Source organism: Physeter macrocephalus, chromosome 19 (genome assembly GCF_002837175.3).
Source record: "Physeter macrocephalus isolate SW-GA chromosome 19, ASM283717v5, whole genome shotgun sequence".
NCBI lineage: Eukaryota > Metazoa > Chordata > Mammalia > Artiodactyla > Physeteridae > Physeter > Physeter macrocephalus.
Genome location: NC_041232.1, coordinates 70331272 through 70352952, shown reverse-complemented (window position 1 = coordinate 70352952; position 21681 = coordinate 70331272). Strand labels below are relative to the sequence as shown.

Here is a 21681-nt window from a genome sequence, read left to right as displayed (position 1 = left end):
ATCGTGGGAGTAGAAATATGACTATCTACATTTGTTTAAAATTCACAGAACTGCACACTAAAAAGAGTGAATTTTATTACATATAAATTACACTCAATAAACCTAACTTAAAAAAAAAAAGATACAATAGAAGGTACTACATCACTGTCACTAAAAAGAATTGAGGTTATGCCAGAATACAATGCTATTTGCAATGAAACACAAAGACCAGAAAAAAAATGTATTACTTTCTTCCTGGTATTAAGAAACTAAACTTTTTGAAACATAAAAGTCACCTCATCACTCTCCACTATCAGTAAGATGATGAAATATTCCTGAGAAATATTAGGACACCGACATGGAGGCTTCAGTTTCTTGCATACTGATAATCAAGATTATAAGCACTGTCAATTAAATATATGGCAGTATTTTGCTATTTTCTTATGTACTTGATGTAAGTGATCTTATCTGTCAAACTATGCCATAAAACCTAAGACATTTATTTTCTGAATATCCACAAAATACTTGGCAGTAAAGAACATCTCATAAAGATTCAATAAATACACCGTGAATAGAACTCAATACCTTCATTCCCATGATACAAATTATGCTATTTAAATATACTATAAAATAATAGTGATTCAATAAATACATCGTGAATAGAACTCAATACTTTCAATCCCATGACACAAATTATGCTATTTAAATATACTATAAAATAATAGTAAGTGTGCTCTGGTGAAAGACATACAATAAAAAGGTACAACAAAGAGATACAATAAAAAAAGATACAAAGAAGTAATGGGAAAATGTGAGGTACTTAAAAAACCCAATCCAGATTCACAAAATAAAAAAAATGAACACACATTATGCCAGACAATAGGTATAAATGGGTTCTACACTGTGAATCAGAAGGAGAACAAGGGAAAAATGGAATGGAGGAGAAAACTGTTATCAGTAAGTTTGGACACAGCAGAGAAAGGAAGGAGGCTTGGCTGTGGCAGCAGCAGAAGTAAGAAACAGAGGACAAGGAAGAGTATGATGAGATCTTCAAGCCATCTAGATTTCTAAATACTTAGACCACTATTCATTGTGAGAGATGTATACAGACAACTGTCCCATTTGTATGCAATATTTTTAATCACTTTAGAAAAACTTTTTTAAATGTAAATATGGAAATATACTTTTCAAAGTCATTGAGATAAAACTGCACTTGCCTCTTCCCATCTGTAAAATCAGGTACATTATTATAAGATTTATCTTTCAAAAGCTTGTAAATTATTGGGTTTCCATTGTTATGGAAAAATCCCAATGAAATTTTTGGCCAACCCAAGACCTTTATAAACATTTTTTTCCTATTGGCTAATAATATCTGAGTAATGATTAATGATGTGAACTCAGAAGACTTCAGTGTCATGTGATTAACTTAACAATCAAAGATTAAATACTAAATTTTAATAGAATAACATTTAAAACACAGCACTTTAACCAGTACTGCAATATAAAACCATTTAAATTCATTATTATTTTATTGAAGATTAGAGGGAAGTGTTAAACAATATTCTTAGGACTCAGAAAGAAAAATGTATACCAGAATATTTACAAATATTAACAAACATTACATTTCTGATTCCCATTAAAATATAGATTTCCACTGAGATTGAAAAATGGATCTAAAAGAATAGCAGGTATTTTTATTTCATCACTTTTTCCCAACTGTGGTTTTCCAGTGGTCCAATTAAAGTACATGAGGCAAGAATCTGATACATACATTTACTTTGAATAAAGTAAAATTTCACAATAAGGAAGGAAGGGGGTGCATATGTAGAATTTATTTTCAGGCAGCAGGCTTGAATTTATTGGAAGCAGATCTCCTCATTGACTGACCACACCGCTCCACATTCCCCACAATCCTTATGACAGACAGACGGCCTGCCTCGCATTAATTCACTTCACACCACGTCTATCGATCCGCAGCCAGTTCCCTAGTCTCTCTGCACACATTGCCTGTCTGGCTGCCTACATCCACATCAGCACATACACACAAAGGCCAGAGAAAGATAACCTTTTGCTTTCCATTAAAGACACAGTATCCACTTTTCCTTCCCCAATAACATCAAAAATATAAAATATAACATTATAGATGTCTCAGAGAAAAGCCTTCCTATAAGAAATGGTGAAGGTATTTATCCCTAAATCTAAATAGAGATCATTTCAATTTATCAAAAACAAGTTAGTTTATTAAAGGCCACAGAGCAATTAGAGAAATGAAAAATATAGTTAAAAATAAACAAAATGCCTTCAAGCCTGAATACGAATATAATAGTCATTTGGTAACATAAGTTTGTTTGTTTTTTTTTTTTGGTAACATAAGTTTTGATAGTCATTTTTAATGGGATGAAATATATTTTTCCTAGTTAGCACTTTTCTTTTTTTTTTAAGAAAACTGCTCTCACATGAAATGCAATTATAAACAATTCTGAAAGCAACAGAGGAAACACACTTACTGAAAAATACACAAGGAACAGAAAACATAATTAGGAAGTATACTATAGCAACAGAATATTAATGTAAGGGGATCAAGCTTTATTATTCCTCTTTCCCAACAAGAACCTGAAACACATCCAAGGTAAAAATCACATCTAATACTTTTAATTCATTGCATGTACTTTTTCAAAGATTTCTATTTGATTTGCAGGCTATGAGCTGACTCAACAGCAATTTTGGTTTCAGAAGACACTATAAAACGAAGATTTATTGTTCAACCTACATGTTGAGAAACAAAGGCAAATCTGTCTTAACACACAACTGTACTAAAGCATAAACTTAAAATAATGACCTCTGGCTGATTGAGGAAACCCGAAGTATGTATCTCAAAACTGGGTAAAGTATATCCTCCTGGATAAGAAAGTACCTTTGAAACCATTTATGGCTTTTGTTGTTGCTGCTAGGATTACCCAGACAGAGGTTATACTAACAAGCGGTAACAAAAAAGGTGCACTAAATAAATCAGCATGTTGTTCTTTACAATCACAGTAACTTGCTTTAGAAATCAAAGAAAGGCAAACTGATAAAAGCTGCTAAAGCTAAGGATAGCTTTGAAATAGGGAGTGAAGATTTGGGCTGGGCCTGAAAGATGGGAGAGATCTGAATAAGAAAGAGGCTGGCACTGCCAATCTGAGTAAAGCAAAGCCACAAATATGAAGAAAATGGGTAACCGTGCCAAGTTCCCTCATTATCTTCAACACCCAGGCTACTACATACCAAGCCCATGCCAGGAACTAGCCATACCAGGTGCTAGTGACACAAAGTGAAGGAGACACCCCTACCTCCCAAGAAGCTCACATGTGAGGTGAGGCCATGGGGACTCATTAACAAAATATAAGCATGAGAAATAATTTGATTTGTGTTTTAGAAAGATCTCTCCTGAAACAACTTGAAGAATGATTTGGAAGGACTCAAAAACAGACATAGCAACAAGGTCAGTGCAAAACTTTCTACTTTCTAAAGTAGCAAACCTTACTTCTAGGAGCCCTTACGAGTCCCCTAGAAGTGCCAGGAGGAAAACGGAGCCCTCCGAACTCCCCAACTTTACCTTTTTATCCGTGGGAGTGTGTGCGCAAGCACACTGTATGCAAGTTTTCATTTGAAGAAAGGATACCACTTTGTTTCAAATGTTTGAAGACCAATGATCTAGATTTTTAAAAAAATAAAGATGGTATAAATGGGGAGAAAATCAAGAGTTTTTTGGGGGGGGCGTTGAACATAGGGAAGGACAAGGAGGGAAGAGTCTTCGACTTTTTTTTGGAATGATGGTTGTGCTAGGTAAAGGGGATAAAAATGAAAAGGGGAAAACTCAAGGACTTTAGAGAAACTTAGAGTTTTGTGGAAAATATAGATTTTTTAAGTGAAAATACAGCGAGCATCCAAAGAAAAATCAATTAAGTCTGTTTGGGATGGGGTGAGGAAGAGAGCACATGTCAAAAAGAACCTCATGAAAAGGAAATATTTGAGTTGCATCTTAAAGTATATATGAGAATTTACCATGGAATGACAAAAAGTGAAAAAAAATTCAAGGAAGACAGGACAATATGCTAAAGGATCCTGATGTAGCTACAGAAGTGGGTAACAAAAGCATACGAGGTGTGTGGAGAGGCAAAAATGAAGCTAAAAGGTCAGTTAAGGTGAGAGCCCTAAAGGCAACGAGAAACAGGGTGCTAACAGAAAATATGAAGCAGGAAGGGACTATGTTTTTATTCTTTAAGGCTCCAGCATGGTACATGGAGAGAACAGGTCAACAGGTGGTAAATATAACCACAAGACTGCCAGGGTTGGTGGCCGTGCAATGACAGCAAGCAAGAACTTTAAGACTTGAGATTTTAGGACAAGTGAGGGTAACCCTATAACTTCTCTTTCTCATCATCAGCGCAGTCCAGAAATTTAGCTTGTATAGAGCCAGAAGTAGCTGTTTGAAGACAATTATGAAGGCAGAGAGTTTGATCTATACTTGCAGACAGTCCCCAAAAGGCAACCAGTGAAAAGCAATAACTTCTGGCAACTCAGCCAAGCTGCCTTGTATCCTCGTATGCAACTCAATGAAAACAAGACATGAGACAGTGGTACATTAGCTATTAAATTCAATAATGGATACAAGTGGTATAGCTTAGTGCAGCACCTGGGATATAATAAGTGCTCAATAAACAGCTTTATTAATATCATTAATACTATTACCATTGCTTTTATTATTACTAATTTTGGCTTATTTTATTAAATTATGTTTTTCTCTAGAAGTACTTACTACCTTCAGTATTCAACATTCGACCTTTTTTTCTATATCATGAACTCATTTAGTTGTCTTTTTTTAAACTTTTATTAAGCGCTGCTTCACTCCTTTTAGAACTACATTGGCAGACATTTTAGGACATCTGTTTATATATAAGCCACTTGCAGTCAAAAACAGAATATTTACATTTCAAAGAACAAATTTATCTTATGATTACTTCTGTTATTGCCAATCTTACACACATGCTAGCGTGCGCGCACACACACACATAAGTAGGAAAGCTTTTGACCTCTTAATCTCTTAACACACAATGAATAATTGATTTGAAAATAAAGACACAGGACTCGTTTTAATACTATCCTAGTAGATGACACATTTAAGTGGTAGCAATATTCTGTAAGATCACACACAAGACATTTGTGATATTCCAATAATTTTTCACGGTATTAACTTAGATAAATATTGTGATATGCTCTGACTTCATTATTTGAGAATATTAAGTTCTTCTACAGATAACAAGAAATACGTTTGGATGGATGAAACCCATTAAGAAGTGATAAGTATAGACAGTAAATAAACAAGGGCTTGTGAGACTAGAGGTAAAACTCCTTAAGCTGTGTTAAGTATGGATAGTAAGTTAAGATATGGAAGAAGATATGCTATACGTTAAAAAGGATGAAACAAGCAAGAATGCTACTTATAAACAAACAAATGGAAAGACCAAGTCATAATATAAATGGAAAGCTGTAACACTTCTGGAAGTAAACATCTGCAAGACTTTGGGCTTGCCAATGAGTTTTTAGATGACTAAAAGCATGTCATGAAAGATATAACTGATAAATTGGACTTTATCAAAATTTAAAACTTTTGTTCTGGGCTTCCCTGGTGGCGCAGTGGTTGAGAGTCCGCCTGCCGATGCAGGAGACACGGGTGGCCGCTAAGCAAAAACAAGAACTTTTGTTCTGTAAATGATGTTGTTAAGAAAATGAAGACAAGCCAAAGACCGAAGAAAAATATTTGAAAAGATTACATATCTATTAAAGGACCTGTATATATGAAGAACTCTAAAGACCCAACGATAAGAAAACAAGCAACCTAAAAGAAAAAGAAACTTGGACAAAAGACCTAAACAGACATTTCACCAAAGAGGATATATGGATTACAAATAATCATGTGAAAACAAGCTCAACATCACTAGGGTCATTAGGGAAATGCAAATTAAAATCACAATGAGACATCTCTACGCATGTCTTAGAATGACCAAAATTTTCAAAAAAAATTTTTAATTTAAAAAAAAAAAAAAAAAGCCTGACTATATCATGCTGGTAAGGATACAGACCAACAGGAAATACCATTCACTGCTAGCAGGAATGTAAAATTTTGCAGCTATTTTGGAAAACAGTTTGGCAGGGTTTTTTTTTTTATAATTACACTCACATTTACCAAATGACCGAGCAATTCCACAATGAAGATCCCGCGTGCTGCAAATAAGACCCAACGCAGCCAAAAATAAAAAATAAATTTTTAAAGAGTAAAAAATTTTTTTAAATAAATTTTAAAAAATAAATAAATAAAAGGTCTATTCCTCAGTTAAGTGCCTGCTAAGAGCTTGGTGCTGGGTCATTTGGGAACAAAAATAAGGTCCTGGACCTTAGCCCGAAGGACATCAAAATGCAGTACTTACTACATGTATTTATTTTTATGAAGACTGTGTTACTTCATTATCCTAATGACACACAAATCACGTCTCAAACTGTAATTATATATTCATTCATGGAATATAAAGAAAGAAGTAAAATGCTAGACCTCAAAGAAAACTAAGAAAGCAGGTGCATGAAATATGTTTACTTCAGCCTGGAAACATGATAAAATGGCATCAAACTGCTGAAGATATAAACATCCATGCACTGTAATGAGCAAAATGCCTCTATAGATGCGCATCATTACTCTACTACATTACACTGATTAAATATCACAATTCATTTTAAAGACTATTCATATCTAGCCAATGATTTAGAGGAGGATGGAAAGTTGAATTAACTAAGAGCACCAATCATTGCCTCTGGCAGAGCTTTTAAAGAATTAACTTGCAAACAAAGTTATAAAAAGAATGAAAAATGAGTCAGATGAGTACTAAGATAGCAAAGAAACTACAATGTGTGGAGAATATAAACTTTCGTTATTTAATTAATCCCACCAAAAACAAAATTTTAAATATGTTTTAAAATTAAGCAGCCACTCTGAGATTAGAAATCACATTTTTTTCCCCTAGTCTGGCAGCAGGCGGGGGTGCTGGGGGTGGGAAAGAACCAGGAAAGGAATTACAGAATCACTAAAAAAAAAAAAACAAAACTATCATTAAAGAAACTTGAGAAGATTAACAAAGTAGATCAACCACTCTTGCAGAGAATGCCGACAATACAGAACTGTGATTTCAAGAGGCTGAACGAACGACTCCAATCCACCTGGTGTCACGGGAATCCAGGAGATCTAATTCTGCAGCCACTCCACCCTCACCACTAATTTCGCCTGGAGGGTTCCACGGCACATGGTTAAAATATGTTTAATTCTTTCAGCACAAATAGGTATATATCCGCAGGTAACCAGGCAGGTTCACAAGTTCTTTTCAAATGCTCCTTACTTACAATAATAACTGTGATGAAAATAAAATAGAGGCCAATATATAAAAATATAAAATGTTTGATATGTACCAAGAACTTTTCTAAGAAGTGCTTTATATATTAATGCTTCATTAAATGTTATATGAAACATATATACAACTATATTATAAATACCTGCATGTTTTCAGCTGTTTTATGACTTCCACAGCACCTAAAATAGTGCCAGCAATACTGTAATAAGTTTTTGAGTATTTGTAGTGAGTATTAAAAAAATCACAGTTCTGATGAATAAAGAAGTAGAACCAAAATATTTGACAAAAAGAACACAAATATGTGACCTCAATTAAATTTAATTAGGATATTGTCATTCTGTTCCCTTTATCCTTCTTATTTACTTACGCTGCATAAAAAGAAATTCTCAATTTATATAAAATTAAAATGACTTCATAGAGTTCAAACTGCTCCAACCTTTTAAAAAGTTTTAATACTGCCTTCTGAATACATTCTTTGACATTAGCCCTGTCATTTCCACATACTGTGATTATCTTCCAGCTGTTGACCCGTCATTGCCCTTGGCTACACTGGGCATTCCCATAGTTCCAAACTCTCTCTATAATAGCTCTTACCACCCCGTTTTATTGCTCATTTGGTTACCTGCCTTCCTAAAAGAGACAATAAGCTCCATGAAGACAGGGACCATGACTACCTCGTGCGTCATTATATTCCCCAGGGCCCACAGCTATGTTTAGCGCTAAATAAATAGCTACTGAATGAGGAAGGGAACGGAAGATGGAGAAAAGATAAAAAATATGCTGTGATATATAGATTGAGGAGGACATTTACTTCAAGTTTTTTTTTAATCTTTTATTATTTAAATATGCAGAGCGTTCATAAAGGAAGTTTTAGCATATGCCCTATGTATGATATCTATTTTATATACTCTTATTAAGAGTCTAAAAGTCTATCACAGACATCATATAATGTATATATTAAGAAAACTGTTTTTCCTGGGAATTCTCTGGAGGTCCAATGGTTAGGACTCTGTTCTGAGCTTTCACTGCCAAAGGCCCAGGTTCAATCCCTGGTCGGGAAACTAAGATGCCACAAGTCGTGGAGCAGGAAAAAAAAAAGAAAGAAAGAAAGAAAGAAAGAAAACCGTTTTTCTTAAAAGAAACAGAAAATTCTAAATGCAAAAGAAAATATACTAGGTAATTTAATTTTATATAAACACCACTGAAAACTATTATCTACTCAACTGCTGTATCAACCCCAATCATGAAAGCATATGCATATAATCTTATAAATGTAACTGGAGAGAAGGAAACAAATTTACCGTTTTTAATTACTATAGCCCAGGGTTTCTTAACTTCATCACTACTGATACTTGGCATTGGATAAGCCACTCCATGCCAGTATCACACCCTCCCCCATGTTGGGACAAACAAAAATGTCTCCAAGTGTTGCCCAATGTAGGGGTGGGAGTGCGCATAATTGTTCTGGGTTAGAAAGCACTGCTCTAGTCTAATGAGTCTCAGAGCTCCTAGTCGAAACCTCCAACTGAGGTGAAGTGAGATATATTTCATCCAAAGAGATCCTATCAACAATCAACTCGCCCTGCCCCCGCCATATAATCACTATTACTGATAGAAATGTGCTGTTCCACACCAAGGCTGATTGAGACACTTTCTCCATATAGTGATTATTATCTAGTTATCAGGATTAAATTTTCTATTATAAAAATAAAATAAAATCATTACATCTTTTTAAAATAAAACGCTTTTAACCAAAGAAATATTTTAGTCTTTAATCCATTAATAAAACCATCAATCATCACATAATAGATTATAGGAACGCTTCCAAAATTAGTGTATATTTAGCTAGGAGATACATATGTATGTAATAAAATGGGTGGCAATGACAAAGAGTGATAGAAAAAAATAGAAAAAAGAAAATTTATAGATGAAGATGATAGGTTTAAAGTAGCCATAAACATCCAAGTGGAGATGGAGACCACCGAATTAAATGGGATATCATTTTTTTTTTAATATCCAGCATCTAGAACAATGTCATACTCTTGATTATGTGTACAATACAATTTGGTCAAATGGCTTAACGTTGCTTTTCTTTTTTGCTGGCTATATTTTGAGACAGACTGATAAAAGTTTATTCTGATGAATCCAAGAGATGGGGTTATTTCTTTGAGAATGGGAAAAATCTATTACTCTAATGAAGAGATACAGTACCTGGAGAATGATCACCAACCTGGTAAAGAAATTTGAAATTGGAAAGTTTTAATGAATTTAGTCTTCAGTCAGAATTAACTGCTTCTTCCCCTTTTCCTATGTATCCTATTTATACCTGTTGTATGTCAATTATATTTTTAAAACTGTGTGGAACTAATTAATTACCAATCAGAGACTAAACCCCTAAATTTTCCATTTATCTCCAATAAACTACTAGAGGGTGACTTTTTCTCCTGCATATAAGATTCCACTATTAAGGTTCAAACAAAGGGGAGGGTCTTCAATCCTTAAAGGTACAACTGAGGTTTGATTTCTTTCCTCTTTCTCTAACTAACAAACAAGAACAAAACCAAAAAGAAACAAACAAAAAAACTACTTTAAGAACTACAGTAGAAAACGTGGAGATGGTCTTGATTTTCTTACCCTCCCTTTTAATTTCCTCCATTTCATGCATACCTTTTAGATCACTCATCAGTACATTTTAATCTAATGAAATTGAAGAAAATGTAAAAGCACCTACTACGTTGCATGGATTTAGTAGGCATTTGATTTTTTTCTTCTTTTGTATTATTCAACATAATTACTGAGACAAAGCTATCCTCCTGCACACTTGATGACAGATGACATATTAGATCATCGTGTCTCATTTTTAGTAGTAAAACACTATTAAGTATTTTTGGTGGAAATTTAAATTTTAGAAACATTAGCATATTTCAAGTGAAACCCTACCATATTATCAATGTAGAAATCTTTTTTATATCAGCTGATTTTTTGTTGAGTTTTCTTAAAAGTTTGACTTTAAAATCAATAGTCTTGAACAAACATACATAATCAGTAGATACATACATATCTGTGATTCAAAGGTACTACATTTTTAGATGAAAAATAACTAGATTTACCTCCCCAAAGTCATGAGACCACCTGAGTAGTAGGGAGAAGGGAGAGTGAGATGGTGGGGTAATAAAGAAATCTTCGAGTGGAGTTGAAAAAGACAGATACTCTCCCAGTGAAGTCCCTCAGTAATCTGAAGGGGAGGCACCACTCCCAGTGGTACTATGTGTATAGGTGTCCTACAAATCCCACCAACTGGGAGAATATGAGTTAGCCAAATGGTGTAGCTTCAACTGCAAACTAAAAAATTCTACCTTCAAAATGCAGAAACTCATTATTACTATATAATAAAATCTTTTTTATAGTCATAGTCCCTATTTAACATTGTGTTGGAGGTATTAGCTAATACAACTGTATAGAAGAAAGCAGTCAGAGGCATAGCAGTTGAAAAAGAAGAGGGAAGACTGTCTTTATTTCCAAATGATATAATTATGTATATCTGAAAAACCCCAAAGAATCAATGGAAACACTTATAGAATCAGTAAGAAAGTTTTACAATAGTATCAGGTTATGTAACTAACAAAATCAACAGTATTCACGTATACAGACAAAAGCCAGTTAAATGTTATAATGGAAATACAATAAAATTAACTACCTAAGCAACAACTTAATACATGGCCAAAACTACATAAGGAAAATTTTAAATCTCCCGAATGACAAAAAAGTAGACTTGAATAAATTAAAGGACATTCTATATTCTTGGATAGAAATCCAACATTATAAAAAAAATCAGTTCTCCCTAAGTTTGTTTATAAATTAGATGGAATCCCAATGAAAATGCCATCAGGTTTTTCCCCTCCTAGAGCTAAATAGGTTGATCACAAGGTTCATTTGGAAAAACAAACAAGCAAGAACAGCCAGGAGAAGCCTCAAAAAGAAGGGCTTGAGCCAGAATTACTAAATATTAAAATATGAATTATCTACAGGCCAATGGAACAAACTAGAAAACAGACAAAATTACATATAGAGACTTGGTATAGTAAATGCTTTCGAGACAAACAGATAGCCATATGGAAAAAGATAATATCCATTTTTTACATACTTAAGCAGGACCAATTCCAAATGACACGTAAGGAAAAAACTGGAAACGATATGGGGAATTCCAATAGCAAGGAAAACTCCATAATTTTGACACAAAATCCTGAAACAATACGAGAAAGGGTCAATAAATTGGGTAATGAGAAAAGAAAACATCAAAAGCAAAGTAAAAAGAAAAATAACAAACCAGGAAATACTTGAACCATATATCAAAAACGTTTATAATCAAACAATCCCATATAAAAATGAGCCAGAGACATGAAGTGTTACTTTAAAAGAAATATAAGACACATATATGAAAAGATGATAAACTCATTCTTAACAATAAAAATACAAAATAAGACAACACTGACATTTCACTTCTCATCTCTCAGAGTCACAACATTCCAAAAGCATAACAGTATACTCTTTTGGAAATGATGTAGAGAAACAGGCCTTCAAATACATCATCACTGAGAATGCAAAATGGTACAACCTCTATGGCAAAGAACTTGGAAATATCTAACAAAAGATTAGACATACATTTATCCTTGGACTCAGCCATCTCACCTCTTGGAATGTAGCCAAGATACACTATCAAAAAATGAAAAGACATATGCACAAGTCTATTTACTGCAGCCCTGTCCATAATACCAAAAATCTGGAAACAACCCAAATGCCCATCAACAGGAAACTTGTTGAATAAAACATGGTCCACCCACAAAATGGAACACCACACAACCAATTAAAAAAATGAGAAGCACACAAAATGGGGAGCATTTCAGACAATACGTTTAAAGCCCACACTCTGCTAGCACTCTACTAGGTACAAGCTACTCTGAAGCTCTATTAAGAACACAGTCATCTGATGGAGGAGTAGAATATATTTCACAGGTAGCCATACAGAATGGTAAGGGTTATATGGAAACTAAAAGTCGTTCTGCATGGTAACAAAACTTAGGAATTCTGTTTATCAAGGTAAAGTTTGTAACTCTGCCCTGTACCATTGTGTGTGTTGGTGGTGGAGGCGGGGGGCATAGAGGAGGGGAAACACTGGCTAGAGCAAGAGGCTTTTGGGAAACAGACAGTTAACTAGTTTTCGATGACGAATGTCAGAATACAAATGAAGAGCATGAGGGTTTCAATGCACAAGAAATGATTTTTCAAACACACACACACAGATTTAAACTGCCTAAAGAAATTATTTAATTTTTAAAAATGTTTTATAGTTTGGAACTCTGATTAAGATTTCGCATAGAAGTTTACTATCAAAAAGGTTTAAAAAAACACAGATTTGTTCGTTCTTCTCCTTTGCCATAAATAGAAACTGTGAAATACATAAGGAAGTGTAGAGGCTTAGTGATCTCTCTGGGGTCACAGCTAATGCATGGTGAAGAAGAAAGAGCTGCCAGACCTTCCAACACCCCTCTTTCCATTGGATTTCCCAACTAATAATCGGCTTCGGTAAATCTGTTGCTTATTCATCATTAGAAAAATCCTTCGAAAAAACAGTATTTTTCTACCTAATTAATGTCAACTACAAAGTGAATGATTATAGATTCTTGGTTGAGGAGGGAGTAATGTTTAGGAGAATCACCTTTTGAAACTCCTCTCTCCTGCCTCTCACTCTACACCTGTTGAGAATCACTATGCTTGAATATCTTCTCCATAGAAGTGGACACAGAAGTGATGAAATGGAACGGGAAAGGCCTCCGGTCCCAAGTGCCCACCCAACTTCTACATGGGAGAGCTTGGGATGGTCTCAGGATCCTGATCATACCATAAAATAGATTATACCCGAGATTATGTGGTCACTTTCAACCTTATGTAAGTATTCTATGAAAAGCACCATGACACTTCAGATTAAGACTATAAATGCCCAATCCTCTATGCATCACCCAGGTTCAGAGATTCACTCCTAGTTTAGTTGCTCTGACTCTGATATTATTTATTTTGAAGACTCACCTTTGCTTTAGGAGAAAGAAAACAAGCAAGCAAAAATCAAAACAAAATGAAACAAAACAAAACAAAACCTGAGTAAGACCTGCTAGCCACCCCTTAGCAGAAAGTAAAGAAAAAGCCTTCTTTACTTCATGCCTGAGACAGAAAAAAATCTCAGAAATAAGCTAAATTTATGTCTTTGTATCCACAAGGTATGCCAGAACTTATTTAATTATGTTTAATTACCAGAGGGATGTAGGTTAATTATATTTCTTAAAAATCAGTGGGAATATTCAAATATTAAGACCCTTCCCTTCCTCTTCTATTTCCATTCCCCAAAGCTAAGTGTTCTTTAGTCCAGGTACACATTTCAAATGTAAGTCTGTCTCATCATCTTTTCCTAGTAAAATATAAAGTCCTTTCATAAGGATTACAAAAAAGAACTGCGATTAGAACACTGGCATTAACTGGAGAGACAATTTTTAAAAACAAAAAGCAATCAAATAGGTGGTTGTGGTTGTTTTCATCTCTAAATCAAGCACGGAGAATCTTTTCAAGTGATGGGTAAGTTTTATAGAACAAACAGAAAATATGTACAGAAAAATTACAAAAATGCTAAGTACTGTTACAGATGACTGGATTGGCATTTAACAGGCTGAAAGAAACCAGATCAATCTCAATCTTGCTGGGGTCAATTCGGGTGCTCAAACCAATAAAACAATATTTTTTCTTTATGTTTGTGTACTAGAGATGCTAAAATACTAACCAAGTCTGCAAATGTCATGCACATGCACAATATTAAAACACACTTAAAATACTTGTTTGTATCAAAACTTGCTTAATAAAAATAGATAGTAGACGTAATAAATCTTTGGGACAATATTACTAAGGAGAAATAAAATATAAAATATCATTCTTCCCCCAAAAAGCAGGGAACAGGAAGGAGAATGAATTAGGCAAAAATATTTTAGCATAATTTGATAATTTTAATCCCAGAATTTATAAACAACACTAGAACAAAATCTACCATTTGCTATTACAATATAAATATTACAGGTAAAATAGGTTCAAGTAATTTTTTCTTATAATAATTTTAAATTACTGTTTTCCTTCCAAACGGTAAGATCTATTCGGTCACATGCAGATTATAGCAAGGCTTTGAACTAAAATATTAAAACAATGCAACTATACATAATATCCAGTCAATATAAGGCGATAATAAAATTAGAAATGTGGTGCAAAACTATAAACGTTTCACATCCCATCAAAGTTGGATTTGTTGGTGCATATTCAGTATCTGAAGATTTAATACATCACAAGACCATCAATTCAGCTTTTTGGTCTGTAAAAGCAAGTTCAACAGGACTCTAAGTATCTGTACTGAAATAATCTGTACGAGAATAAAGAAAATTTATACTCAAAAGCTTACTAGACACTTGTTCTATTACAAAGACATGTGCCAGTATTCGTGTGCAGTGTTTTGTAAAGTACTTTATTTCCATTAGCATTATACATTTTTGTTCTTCAGCAAATCAGCAAGAGACTAATGGCACAAATCAATATCATACTCTTCATAGCAACTAATATTAAGTCATTTATTATAGCAAAGGCCACTAGAACCTCCGCTAAAGGTATACCAGGCATTTCAATTTGAACACCATTTTTGTAAAACAATGTGTCACCAGTCGAATGAGTTTTTCTTTTATAAGTCATCTGCATAGGCTTAAGTACCTTCAACTTCTTAAAGCAGGTAGTAAGTGTACAGACATCTCAGAGAAAGCCAGCCATGCCTCCTAGGGGCCTTGCCATGGACTACAGCTCTAGCAGAGTTAATTTCTGCATTGAAGGGAGGGAGAGTGGGAGGCCTGTCAAAGAGGAGAAGGCGGCGACATGAGAACATAACTGAAATTATTTCAGATCCTTTCCACTCCAGAAGCTTTTCCACAGGAGCCGGTTGATAACCAGGGTTCCGTGAATGGAATGAGGAGGAAGGAAGCAGGCAAGGAGCCTCACACTCGATGGAATCTCCTCACTGCTCACCAAGGAACGAGTTATTGAATTTCCTCACACTCCACTCCTTGCTTTGTTCCACAAGGTGGAAAACTGTCACCAGGCTCCTACCGATAACCTGAGACCAGACTGCTGGCTATATCATTATAGCCTCTTATACAGAGGACTTCACGCTTAACCCTGCGAAGTTCCTAGCCCACAGCCTCACTGGGTGACAGAGTTTTCTGTTTATTACTTGGCAGTAAGGTCTAAATAACCAATCAATCCAACAATGCTTTCATTTTTAATTTACCACTTTACTACTCTAATTTCCAAAACTTGTTCAAAGGATAATGGGAAAATTACAAAAATATTAAATATCACCTCAAAGAACTCCAGTCACATGAAACAAAATGATTTTCCTTTAGACAGCTGTGACTGATTAAGAAGAAATTTCACTTATTCTCTTAGGTTAGTAGCCAAATATAGATAAGTAGAACAGTTTAAGCTGTTAAACACATGATCAGTCTAAAGTATTTAAAAGTAAGCTCAACAGCTCTGGCACTCCGGAAGAAGAAAGAGGGACAAATCCCTTAGGTCTCAATGAAACTACTGCAAACAGATACGTTACAACTACAGTGCACTGTGCATAATACAGTTTGTCTTAAGACAAACCCTTTCTGCCTCACGAATTCCCACAGAACATGAAATACTTTCCATGTACATCACTTACGCATAATTTAATACTTTCCCTTCCTAATCACAATGCACAATCATTACCAACTGGTTTTGTGAACGCCATAAGACAACTGTTATAAAGATTTCTAAGGAAATCTCATGCTTTAATTTCAGCTGATTCACAGAACAGGCATTAGTTATAAAAGGGGTCTTTTTAGAAATATCAGTTCTTCATGAACAACCAAACGATTTCCACCTTTCTTTCCCCAATTTTATTAGAAGATTTTTCTCCAAAAGATACACACACGCAGAATGCCAGAGAAGACCTCAGAAAGCAGTCAAGTAAGCAGAAGGTGAGGTGCCAACAGGGGCTCCACAAAGCGCTTACACTAAAGCTTGGGGGTTTCTTTTCATCAGAGAGACCTTATTCTCAGCCAATTTACTCTTATTTTAAATTTAACTGAAATAAGTTTGCTAACTTGGCTTTTCTGCACGCCTCAGAACACTGGAAACGGTAAATTAGAAATCAGGACAGGAGCTCCTCAGGGTGAGACAAAACAGCCGGAGAGCAATAAAAATTGGTCCAATTACTAGACAATCAAAAGAGGAGAAATAAAAATTATTTTTAAAAATAGAATATGAAATGCAAGAGGCATAGCAATCTGGATACTTTTATGTTCAGGTAAGTCTACTCTCTTTAATAATCAAATGGTGGTAATTTTACAGCCTGGGCCAAAACAACAATTCTGGCTACTGAGAAGATGTTCAATAAGCTAGAGACATTTTGAAATATTTCAACACAAAGGGTTAATTTTTTTTCTTAGAATCTGCACCTAGTGATTTTTAAACCCTCAGTTATCTAGAGAGTCATTCCTAAGACTGTTAGAGAATTCCAAACAACTGAGGCATACAGAAAAAAGAAGGAAGGATTGCTGCGTAGTTTAAGGCCTTTCGGGAGGAGGGGAGGGGTGGAGAGATTCACTTAAATCAAACCCCCTCGCTATCCTCTTCCCCATCCTCTCCCCACCAGCAAACCATGAAAATACCTGCCTACCAAAGAATGCACTAATATTTAAATTATTTTTCTAGCTACAAAATAGTTTTCCACTACCTCTGTAATATATAGTTACATCTTACCTTCTTGTATGTGTTGGTCCATCCACATGTGTGCTCAGAATGACCACTACTTTATAACCATCAGAAAAGTGACTTCAATTCCAGGTTAAAATCGGTACTACAGTGTAGCTTGTTGAAAGTCAAACCCAAAACATTTACTAGGAGTGCCTTTCACTGAACAAAGAAATCCTATTCTGTTTCCAAGAGGGATAAAAAGACTAGCCTAACCCTGGTAACCTTAACACAAAAGGAAGCTAAAAAGGCAGGGACTCGATAAGAACAAAGGATTGTTCTTTCTGATGACATCAATACATATTAAACACGATGTGTTACACATCCTTTTATCAATATCTGAGATGATAAACTTACAAATTAATACTATACCAGCCATAACTGCATAAAATTACAATAGCACCCTCTTTGGAAAAGATTTTGATTTATATAATGGTAGTAACTTTTATGTGTTTAATGTTTCTGAAATTAAAGGAGATGAGCCACTGTGAGCAAGCAGAACACAACGTATAAGAAATAATTACGCTTGTGACCTCATGCCCTGTAAGGTCACCCTGAAACACAGGCCAAAGGAAATCAGGAAGCATCAGCATTTACCTCCAAGTAGTCACTGCCCGGAATGAAGGGCAAGTGTGGGTGTATTTCATAAACTAGCAGGTGCTTGACCTCATTAAAAAAAAAAAAAAAAGGTCAATTATCAAAACGCTACATGTAGAATGTCACAAATAAGAAAACTATAAAACTGGGTTCTGCAAAATATCTTCCCTTCAAAATAAATCTGAGACAACTCATAACATTTTACCTTCATCTGCATCATAATACAACAGTTTCACAAAATAACAGTAATCCGTCCTTAGTAAGAACAATCAGTAAAATTTTTTAAAAGTGTTTTGGAACATAAAAGTGGTTAAGAATACACACTGAAGAGTGATAACTCAGAAAATATTTACAATATTTATTTAAGTCACTATCACAAGAATGTATGCAGGGGCTTCCCTGGTGGCGCGGTGGTTGGGAGTCCGCCTGCCGATGCAGGGGACACGGGTTCGTGCCCCGGTCCGGGAAGATCCCACATGCCACAGAGCGGCTAGGCCCGTGAGCCATGGCCGCTGAGCCTGCGCGTCCGGAGCCTGTGCTCCGCAACGGGAGAGGCCACAGCAGTGAGAGGCCCGCGTACAGCCAAAAAAAAAAGAACGTATGCAGTATTTTTAATTCTGGTCCTGTAACCAGAATAAGAATCACAGTGCACTCATCCCCAAATTTTCAATCAGAAATGAGGCATCAAAAGTTTACATCCTGGGACTTCCCTGGTGGCACAGTGGTTAAGAATCCGCCTTCCAATGCAGAGGGCGTGGGTTCGATCCCTGGTCAGGGAACTAGATCCCACACACATGCCGCACCTAAGAGTTCACGTGCCACAACTAAGGCGTCTGCGAGCCGCAATTAAGGAGCACACGTGCCACAACTAAAGGAGCCAGTGAGCCACAACTAAGGAGCCCGCCTGCTGCAACTAAGACCTGGTGCAACCAAAGTAAATAAATTGAAGAGAAAGAAGTGTACATCCTGTCTGCATTTGTAAGGGATAAAATGTTCCCTAACAGGTTCAAGGACAGAGCTTCATTATCGGAAGCAAAATTCTCATATCACTCAATTAGGACTTGGCTTTTATAAAAATTTGTAAACTGGATTTTCAGTTAAGGCAGAGTATTGCTCCTTTTTCCTCCCCAGTGATTATTGGTTTACTGCCAGAATCCCTGGGCAATATAAATTAGAGTGAATTCTGAGGTGGTAACAATAAGGAGAACAAAACTACAGAAACCAATACAGGAAAGAGAAGTGGACTGCCAACCAACATTCACTACATGTATTATGTACTGTCCTGTATGCTTTACAAAAAGCTTCTCCTCCAATGCTCTCAACAGTCCTAAGAAAAGCAACTGGTTTCTGACCCACTGCTTTCCTTAGGCTCTCAGACAAACCTACAAAAGGCTGTTACTGCATCATATACCTAAATAAAATTCCAGAAGATCCCAGTCAGTAACGCCCAGTTGATCTGAATTGTCCTCTTAGTCCCAGCTCAATCACCTACTGAGTGTGAAGTCAGAGCAAGTTCCTACCCACTTTAGTTACTACCCCCAGACTCCAGGTCTCTAAGAGGAAGGGCTATCACAGTCCATCAGCCCAGGATGACCTTCCACTCTTCAGGAGTTTCTGAGTTGCAGACAAACATCTAACAAAGGGACTCTTAGACCAAGCTCGGTCATAACTTAGGAGCTGCCCATATTGCTTAGGCAATTAATGCATATGTTTAATGCTCGAATGATTAAATTATAAGAAAATATCTGATGTATGGTGTATTTACCAGATGTATTGCTTAATATTTTACCTACTTCAGTGATTAAAAGGATTTCTATGCCAGAAAGAGGAGTTCAGTCTCTGAAGAACGCTTTACGCTGCCACTTGCCACAGCAATCACTTCCTCAAACATAAATGGCCGTGGTAGAGCGATTTCACTACAGGCACATTGATGGCAGGCGTGGGCTGTCCACCAGCTGGCTCCATAACCTTTTGATCCCTTTAGACAGCAAATCTGTCCAACAGCCCTATGTGGCCATTCCTCATTTTTTGTATGCTTTCTTCTCCTTTCACACATTCAGAATCTCTACTCCTTTAGCTTGACATCCTTTTATTAAAATAGAAAGTTCTCAGTAAAGCAAACTAAGACTAATTTTACACTCAGTCAATGTAAAAGTTCCAGAATAGATTAACATATTATAGCAGGAGTTGTTAGTATGAGGTGTTTTAGTTACATGCAGAATGCATATTTGTTTATTCTTTCACTAAAAATACAATTATACAGTAAGTGATAAGATTAAAGTTTTAAGTTAGCCAGCATTCCGTTAATTTATAAAGTACTCCTAGATACTGTTGCTAAATACCAAGAACTTTAATTTACGTAAATTGAAACATTTAAATTTGACATAAGAACAATCTAGTTTGCGCTTATTTAAACAGTAATGAAAAAAGCATTCTCTTCTTTCCAGGAAAAATAAAATAAAATGGCATCCACCACCACTTCTAATGGCACCTCTCTTCCCAAACTGTCAAAAATACAACACTGTACTAACCTCTCATGTTTTCCTTAGACCTTTATATGCAATCTGTAATTAAGGCTTAGAATTGTCTTTCATTCTTCCCCTATCTACATTTTGGTCTGGTCCCATATCCTCTTCTGTAACAGACTCCCATCTACTTATTCTTCTTTAATCAATCTCCCACTCTACACTAGTCCACTCTAAATAAAGCTGTCTTGAAAATGTTTCTCAATATTTCCTAATTTCCATAGTGTTCTCCTCTTCAAAGAATCTCTAGCAATTTGCTATTTAGTTTCACCTTCAGTCTACTTTACAGTACTGTACTCATAGTTTGCCCTTAAATTTGAGCATCTTATATTCAATAAGGTTTACGATGAGCTGATGAGCTAATTCTACTTTCTCAAATACTATGAAGTTAATAGCCACAAGTTACTGAACAAAGAGCACCATGCCAGACTATTCAAATACTCAAAAGGAGAGCTTTTTTCATCCCAATTTTTTTTATATTCTACAAAATTTTAAACCTATACATACTTAAATAAGAACTTTAAGCCGAATACCTTACATAGAGTCCATATGTCTAAAGACCCTGGGATTTTTAACTTAATTTCTTTTTATTTAAATAGAAAAGTTCCCAGTAAGCAAATAAAAACCAATACTCTCTCAGTAAACAGTCTGTTACTTATTTAGGTTAAAGAATTTGTAATTAGAGTTGTTAATGTGTGATGTTTGGGTTCTATGTGATATACATATTTGCATTTTTATAGATTATAAATGTGTTTATTTAACAAATATATAGAGCTTACGACTGCTTAGGTACTGTTCCATGTGCTTAACAAAGATTCACTCACTACATACTCAAAATAATCCTATAAAGTCCTACTACATCATCTTCATTTCATCTGTGACAAAACTGAGGCTGAGAAAAGGTTAAGTGTCCAAGGTCACATACTTAATTAAACAACCACTATAGTCACCACTGGCAAACATCTGGTAGACTTATACCAGTTATAACAATTATAACCCTTTTTGAATCTTATCTTCATTTTCTATCTTATACAATCATGTATTGTTTGTCTTGACATGTATAATGAGTATCTCATAAATGAGAATAACTGGTATTGACAAAAGGTCACTTAAAATGAATGCACCTAAAGCCCAGGACAAATTTCCATAGTAAAAAAGTTTTTTTTAAAGATTCATTGAGACTTTATCTTTTTAAAAAAGTGAAACTGATTTATTTTACCTTATACACAATATAACAGGCTAAACTTTTAATTCTGAATTCTTCTTTAGGAGAATAAAGAATGAATTAA

At 35.2% G+C, this 21681-nt stretch overlaps 1 protein-coding gene across 8 annotated transcripts in view; it reads right to left on the bottom strand.

Moving 5' to 3' along the window:
• Nucleotides 1-21681, bottom strand: part of WDR7 (WD repeat domain 7) — a 375792-nt gene that overhangs the window by 225449 nt on the left and 128662 nt on the right. The gene's annotated exons all lie outside the window — the stretch shown is intronic.